General features: G+C 43.3%; 1 protein-coding gene across 1 annotated transcript in view; it reads left to right on the top strand.

Annotated features, from left to right (window-relative positions):
- The window catches only part of LOC122801336 (sericin-2-like), a 59,478-nt gene that overhangs the window by 2,866 nt on the left and 49,112 nt on the right, over window positions 1-7,500 (top strand). The window lies entirely within an intron of this gene.

Raw genomic sequence — 7,500 nt, 5'->3', positions numbered from 1 at the left:
CTATGTGATAATTTGTGGGTACTTTGTTTTTTCCAAAAGAGATGACTATACATTTTTTGGCATTTAGTTTAAGGCCGTGACTACGGCACCAGTTGTCCGTTTCAGTGAGGCCTTTTTGTAGGATGTGTGTATCTGCTGGTGTGTCAACTATGGCGCCTAGTTTGCAGTCATCTGCGAACTTTGTCAGCCATAGCCCTCCCATGTTTGCTTTAACATCTGAGAAATAAATGCCAAACAAGAGGGGTCCCAGGACAGATCCCTGTGGGACACCACTTGTGACTGGCTTTGAGTCTGACATTGCTCCAGCGATTTTAACTTTATGGGTTCTGTCCTTTAGCTAGTTTACAACCCATCTAGTGACATAAGGGTTTACTTTTAAGCTGTTTAGCTTATCTATTATGCCTGAGTGGGGTATTGTGTCGAAGGCCTTAGCCAAGTCCAGGTATGCTGTATGGACTGCTTTGCCCTCATCAATGGCTCTAGTGACTGTTTCGAAAAAGTCAACCAGGTATAAAAGGCAGGATCTGCCCTTTACAAAGCCGAACTGGGTGGGGTCAAGCGTCTGTAGGTCCCCTATGTCTCTGTTTATGAGTTCCATAATGATTCTTTCCATAGCTTTGCAGACCAGGCTAGTCAAGCTTACGGGGTGGTAGTTTCCAGGGTCTGTAGAGGCACCCCCCTTGTGGAGTGGGACCACTATTGCTGTACGCCAGTGTTGAGGTACATATCCCGAAGTAAGGCTAAGGTTAAATAGCATTTTTATGTGTGGGTTTAGCTCCTCTTGGAGTTCATGTAACACACACCCCGAGATACCGTCAGCTCCCATTGATGCTGTGTTTTTTGCTTTGTTTAGGGCGGTTCTCACTTGGACATCTGAGATGACAGGGAGATTACATTCAGCTGGGATAAGTATTTCTTCTTTTGGGGGTGAAGGAGGTGAGAAATTTGCACTGAACCTGTCAGCCAGAATGTTAGCAATATCTGTGGGTTCAGTGTATTTTTTGTTGTTATGAACCAACTATGAGCATATCTGAGGGTCTTGTGTGCTGGGGGTGGAGGTGGGATATGTATATCCAGGGTGATTAGTTTGTGGTCAGATCTCACTAGTGAGGGGTATACTTCCGGTTTGGAGCATTTTGTCCCCATGTTTGTGATGATCAGGTCTAGTATATTATCTCCCCTAGTGGGAGAGGTGACTAGTTGTTCCAGTGCATTTGAATTTATGAATTCCAGGAACCTTTGGGCTAGGGTATTAGGGCTAGAATAATGTACCCAATCTTTGTTTGGGTAGTTGAAGTCGCCCAGTATGATGGTATTTTGTGATACATTCATAACCTCCAATGTCTTCAGGAAGGCTGAGTGGGGTTCTTGAGATTGGGAGGGTGGTCTGTAACATGCTACCAGTTGTATAGCAGTTTTGCCTATGGTTAGTTGCACCTGTATGGTCTCTGATGCTTCATGTGTTGATACTAACCTGGAGGTGTGGGTATCCTTTATGAATATGGACACTCCCCCTCCCTTTGTGGTTCGGCCCGGGTTTTGGGGCCGAAAAGCATGATACGAGGTATAACCTGGTAGTGCTGGGGTGCTCTCAGGAGCCTTGAACCAGGTTTCAGTTACTGCACAGACGTCAATGTTCTCCATGCTGAGGAGTGCATCAAGTGCCTGCATCTTGAGATTTAGACTTCTGGCGTTGAGCAGCATTACCCTTAGTTTTTTCCATTTTTGTTTTCTAAGGAGGTGGGTTTGTCTTTTGAGCCTTGCCTAAAAAAGGCACTATGGGGGTGGCAAGAGCCTTAGCCAATATCCAGAAGCCCAGTGGTGACAGGTGTAAGCCATCCCTTGCAAAGCAGCATGGCTTGTCCAACATATCATCCCAGGCAGACAGACATTGGATCCCCTTAGAATGACACCAGTACTTGAGCCAATTGTTAAAGCTGATCATCTTGTCTTTGTATTGTGGTATCATTCTTGGTGAGGGCAAGATGCTGCTCAGGGTCAGGGTCATATCAGCCTGGGCTACATAATCGGAGAGCTCCTCTATGTCTCTTTTCAAGTAGTCCAGGAAGGTACGTCTCAGGTCATTCACACCAGCATGGACAATGACGGAGTCATATTTGTACTTGCTTTGGAGTGACCTGAGTGCGTGTGTTATGTGGCGGATCCTAGCTCCCATATACATGCATATACCAACTCAGAGATCACACTACAGTGAGGAAAAGGGAAAACTTCCCAATTAACACTGTACCACAATCTCAGTTCAACACATTAACTGCATATTAGTGAATATGTGCTCACATTTGCTTATATGCAGTCATATATTGTCAGTTCAACATTACAGGCATTGGTAGAACACACGTTTAAGCAACCCATTTTCATTGCATTTATAGGATATACATTTTGATGGTAAACCATATATATATATATATATATATATATATATATATATATATATATATATATATATATATATATATATATATATGGGAATACTTCACTTCACCAAAATCCCATTTCACTGACATTCTTTTCACTGAGACCAAATCAACTAAAGTTCACAACATTGACAACTCATTTCACTGAATCTCATTTCACTGAATTGTAAGCTATAGACTTGATGTGGCAGTGTGTAGAGTACTGTGAGGCAAGTAAAAGGTATATTCCCTTTTCCCCACTGTGGTGCAACCTGGAGTTAGTATATATAGTTAGGGGTGCGTGGGGGGCACAGCCCACTGACATTCATTTCACTGAGACCAAATCACCTAAAGTTCACACTGACAACTTATTTCACTGAATCTCATTTCACTGAATTGTAAGCTATAGACTTGATGTGGCAGTCTGTAGAGTACTGTGAGGCAAGTAAAAGGTATATTCCCTTTTCCCCACTGTGGTGCAACCTGGAGTTAGTATATATAGTTAGGGGTGCGTGGGGGGCACAGCCCACTGACATTCATTTCACTGAGACCAAATCACCTAAAGTTCAAAACACTGACAACTCATTTCACTGAATCTCATTTCACTGACAGCTTAAAATGCTAAATTTCACAAGACTAAATGGGAAACCATACACAAACATATATGTGATGCCCACCACTGCTACCAATATGTGATGGCCACCAATATGTGTGATGCTGGGCCAGTAATCACGGAGCCTGAATGCTCACCACTGACACTGGAGAGGGACATACATTTGGAATACAAATGGATACTCTCAGTATTTCCAGATGCAGACCACCCTGCATCAAGTACACTTTTTTAAGAGCACACAGGGAACACATTCATCCTGGGGTCTGGATTCTGCCTATAGACGGTACCTAGTTTAAAGTGTGTTTTCTGAATGTTTTGTTGTATTTGAAGGCCAAATTTCATGTGTTCTTCAACAGTGACTCTGAGAAGTTTTGTGTGGGCAATGACCTCTATTATTGATTTATCAAGAGAGAAGATGGAGAACTTGGTCTTATTTATGGGTGTTGATTTTTAGGGGCGAAGAGTATGATTTTAGATTTTTTTTGATTTACGGGAAAGTGGTTGTTGTGCATCCAGGATTCAGTTGAGGAGAAGGCATTTTGGGTTAGTATAAGTAAGTTTAAAATAGAGGTGGCAGAGCAGATGTGGGTGGAGTTGTCTGCATACTGAATTACAGTTCCTTGAGGTAGGGATGAGTTGAAGTTGTTTATGAATATACTACAAAGGATTGGTCCAAGTATGGAACCTTGGGGAACACCGGTGGTGGAGTTGAAGAAAGGAGAGATGGTGTTTTGCCATCTAAAAGCCTGTTCTCTTTGATTCAGGTAACTGGAGATACACTTTAGAGTTGGAGGGACAGACCAATGTTACAGTGCTGGGAGAGGAGAAGAGGGTGAGAAACAGTGTCAAAGGCTTTGGAAAGGTCAAGGAAGAGGGCTGAAACTAGTTTGCTGTTGTTGCGAGCTCTATTTACTGTATCCATAAATGAGCAAAGGGCAGTTGTGGTACTGTGGCCATGTGAATCCATGTTGTGATGGTGATAGTATTTGTTTGTCCAGAAGCTAGCTGAGAAGTTGGGCATTGACACATTTTCTTGGAACCTTGGAGACTGGGAAGAAAATGGCTATGGATCGAAAGTTAGTGATGTCTGTATTGTTGTCTCATTTGTGAAGAGGGAGGATAAAGGCCTTTTTCCTGGCTACAGGAATGTAGGACTCCAGAATGGATCTGTTTATAAGTATGCTAACAGGGTATGAGATACTGTCAGCGGCGATTTTCAAGTATTCTGACAGGAGATTATGGGGGGCCATTGGAGCAAGTTTTTAGTTTTAGTAGTATTCGTTTTATAGTTGAGGTTGGGGTGGGCTTTAGGGTGAGGGAAGAAGGGGGTGGGCATTAGGTTCTTGAGGGGATTTGGAGTGAATAGGGAAGGGGGAGTGAGTGGATAATGTAGAGGTGGGTGTGTAGAGATTTGCCTGGGAGAAATTTGCAGTGATGTCGGCAATGCAGTTAATAAAGAAGGTGTTAAAGAAGTTGGCTATGTCTTCTGGACTTTTGTCAGTATGAGGGCAGAGGTTGTTTTTCTTGTCTGGGTTAAGCAATAAGGGAATGGAACTCCAGAATCTCTCTGTGTCCTGTTGGTAGTTAGATTGCATTTTTTGGTAATATTCTTTTTTATCTTTGTTGACTAGTTTTCTTACGTGGTTGTGAAGTTATTTGAACTTTAGTAGGTTTGTGGTATTCATGTGGGTTTGCTATAACTTCCATATTTTGTCTCTAGTATGCATGAGAAATTGAGTGGATTTGGATAGCCAGGGGGCATGGTTATTTTTTATTCTCTTTAGTCATAGAGGTGCAGGCTATTTAGAGTATTCATGAAGGTGTAACTGAAGTAGTCAACTTCTTTGTATAGTGGGAGGGTCTTTACTGGCTGCCAGTTTGTAGATTTTAGATTGTTGTTGAAGGTTACATTTCCTTGTTTGTTTATATTGATGCTGACAATGATTGGAAGGGGATGCTTAGACAAGAGAAGTGTTTTGCACAAAAAACTATCAGAACAGGAAGGTATGGTATGGCAGAATTATATCAAGCAGTTTAATTCCTGGATGTTTTATCACACTGGCAGCATAGATGGTACAGAGTAGTGGGGAAAGGGGTTCCTAGGTTCATAGTTAGGTACTAGGCTATCAGCCTAAGTAAGCCTAGCCAACAAGGTACCCTGGCTTATGCCACCCAAGAAAGTTATTTTCCTGTGCCCCTGTTGAGTAGAGCCACAGAAGTGATCCCTGGGGTGTATTTCCTATTTCCCATCCACTCATCAAGATTTTTCTTGAAGAGTGCTAATGAGGAACTTTGCTTGATATAGATGGGTAGCTTGTTCCAGAGTATGGGAAGTCTCTGGGACAGGAATCTATCCCTCCAGCATGTCTTGTTTATTGTGGTGACAAAGTTTATGTCCCTAGAGCATGTAGCTCAGAGAGATTGGGATATCTTTTGGTGTAGCATGTCCAGCAGCTCTGGGTTTGACATAGCTTTGTATGTTAGGCAGAGATCACCTCTGAGTAGAGGATAAGCTATGGAGTAAAGCTGGAGTTTTTGAGATGGTCAGTGTAGGTCATCTGTTTGAGGCCAGTAATCCTCTTTGTGAGGTACTTCTGTGGCCTTTTCAGCTGCTGCAGATGTCTTGTGAGGTCCATTCCAAAAGGGGCATTGTACTCTATAATGGGTCTAATGAGTGTCGAATAGAGGGGAACAATGACCTCTTTTTTCCTGGCATAGAAACCTTTTGTGATGAGGTGTGCCAGGTAGAAGGATTTCCTGACCACTGTGGTGATGTGATTATCAAAGGAGAGACTGCTGTCCACCTGGGTCCCAAGGTCTCTTATCACACATTCGGCTTTAAGTAAACTGCCATCTATATGGTAGTTCATGGGTACAGAGTTTTTACCAAAGGGGAAAACAATGCACTTTTTGGCACTGAGCTTGAGGCCATGGCTCTGACACCAGGCATCTGTCTCAATGAGACCCTTCTGTAGGATGTCCACATCATTTGGGGACTCGACTATGGCTCCTAGTTTGCAGTCATCTGTGAACTTAGTTAGCCAAAGGCCTTCTGTGTTAGCCTGTACTTCAGAGAAGTAGATACCAAACAAGAGAGGTCCCAGGACTGAACTCTGTGGTACTCCACTTGTCCCTGGTTTAAAGTTAGATTTGGAGTATGCAACTTTTACAGTGTGGGTTCTGTCAGCGAGTCATTTGACAACCCATCTTGTGATGTAGGGATTTATACCTAGTTTAGTGAATTTAGCTATAATTCCAGAATGGGGGAATGGTGTCAAAAGCCTTGGCAAGGTCAAGATAGGCTGTGTGAACCACCTTACCCTAGTCTATGGCTTTGTTGACTGCCTCAAAGAAGTTGATCAGATTCAGGAGGTATGATCTGCCTTTCACAAACCCAAACTGGGTGGCGTCCAGAGTTTGGAGGTTACCAATGTCTTTGTTTATGAGTTTCATGATGATACGTTCCATGGCCTTACAGACCAGGCTTGTCAGGCTAATAGGGTGATAGTTCCTGGGATCAGTTGTGGCTCCACCTTTGTGAAGTGGGATAACTGTTGCTGTGTGCCATTCAGTGGGCACAAAGCCTGATGTGAGGCTATGATTGAACATGGTGCTTAGGTGGGGAGCCAATTCGTTCTGATGTTTGTGTAAAACACAGCCTGGGATGTTGTCCGGTCCCATGAATGCTGTGTTTTTGGCTTTAGAGAGCGCAGCTTTTACCTGCATAGTTGTGATTACAGGGACTCTGCGTTCTTCCTGTATAGATATGGGTCCTTTAGGGGGTGAGAGGGGGTAAAGTTAGCACTGAACCTATCTGCCAGGATGTTGGCAATATCAGTCGGTTCTGTAATTTTTGTGCCATTGTGCTGTAACTCAGAGCAGTTCTGGGTGTTGCCATTGAGATTTTTGACATAGAATGCTTTGTGGATGCCCTTAGAATCAGTGGCGATTTTGTTTTCATAGCTTACTTTGGAGGATCTTATAAGAGATCTTAGCTTCTTACTGAGGCTGACCAGGGAGCTCCTCCACTCATGGGATTTTACCCTCTTTCGCAACAGTTTCTTCCTTCTGTTGTAGAGTTTGTTTATGGCAGGGGACCACCAGATTGGCTTCCTTTTTTTGGAGGATAGCGTCTTAGTTCTGTTTGGGATAGCATGATCCATGCACTCATGTACGTGCTTATAGAGTCCATTTGTGTAGGATTCAGCAGTTGTAACTGTATTGTCCATCTGCATGGGTGCCATGAAGTTTGTCACTTCTGTCTTAAGAAGCATGAAGTTGGATTTGGAGAAATGTTTTAGTCTGGTTTCCTTAATGGGGGGTGGGGGCGAGATGTGGATATCTAGGGTGATTAGCTTATGGTCGGATCTGACCAACAAGGAGTTGACTTCAAGTGTGGAACATCGGTCACTCATGTTGGTAATGACTAGGTCTAGGATATTGTTGCCTCTGGTGGGGGTGTGGATAAGTTGA

This window comes from Protopterus annectens, chromosome 4.part1 (assembly GCF_019279795.1).
Source record: "Protopterus annectens isolate FY-2018-M chromosome 4.part1, PAN1.0, whole genome shotgun sequence".
Classification (NCBI taxonomy): domain Eukaryota; kingdom Metazoa; phylum Chordata; order Ceratodontiformes; family Protopteridae; genus Protopterus; species Protopterus annectens.
The sequence above is the reverse complement of the archived record's forward strand: the minus strand, read 5'-3'. Positions and strand labels throughout refer to the sequence as shown.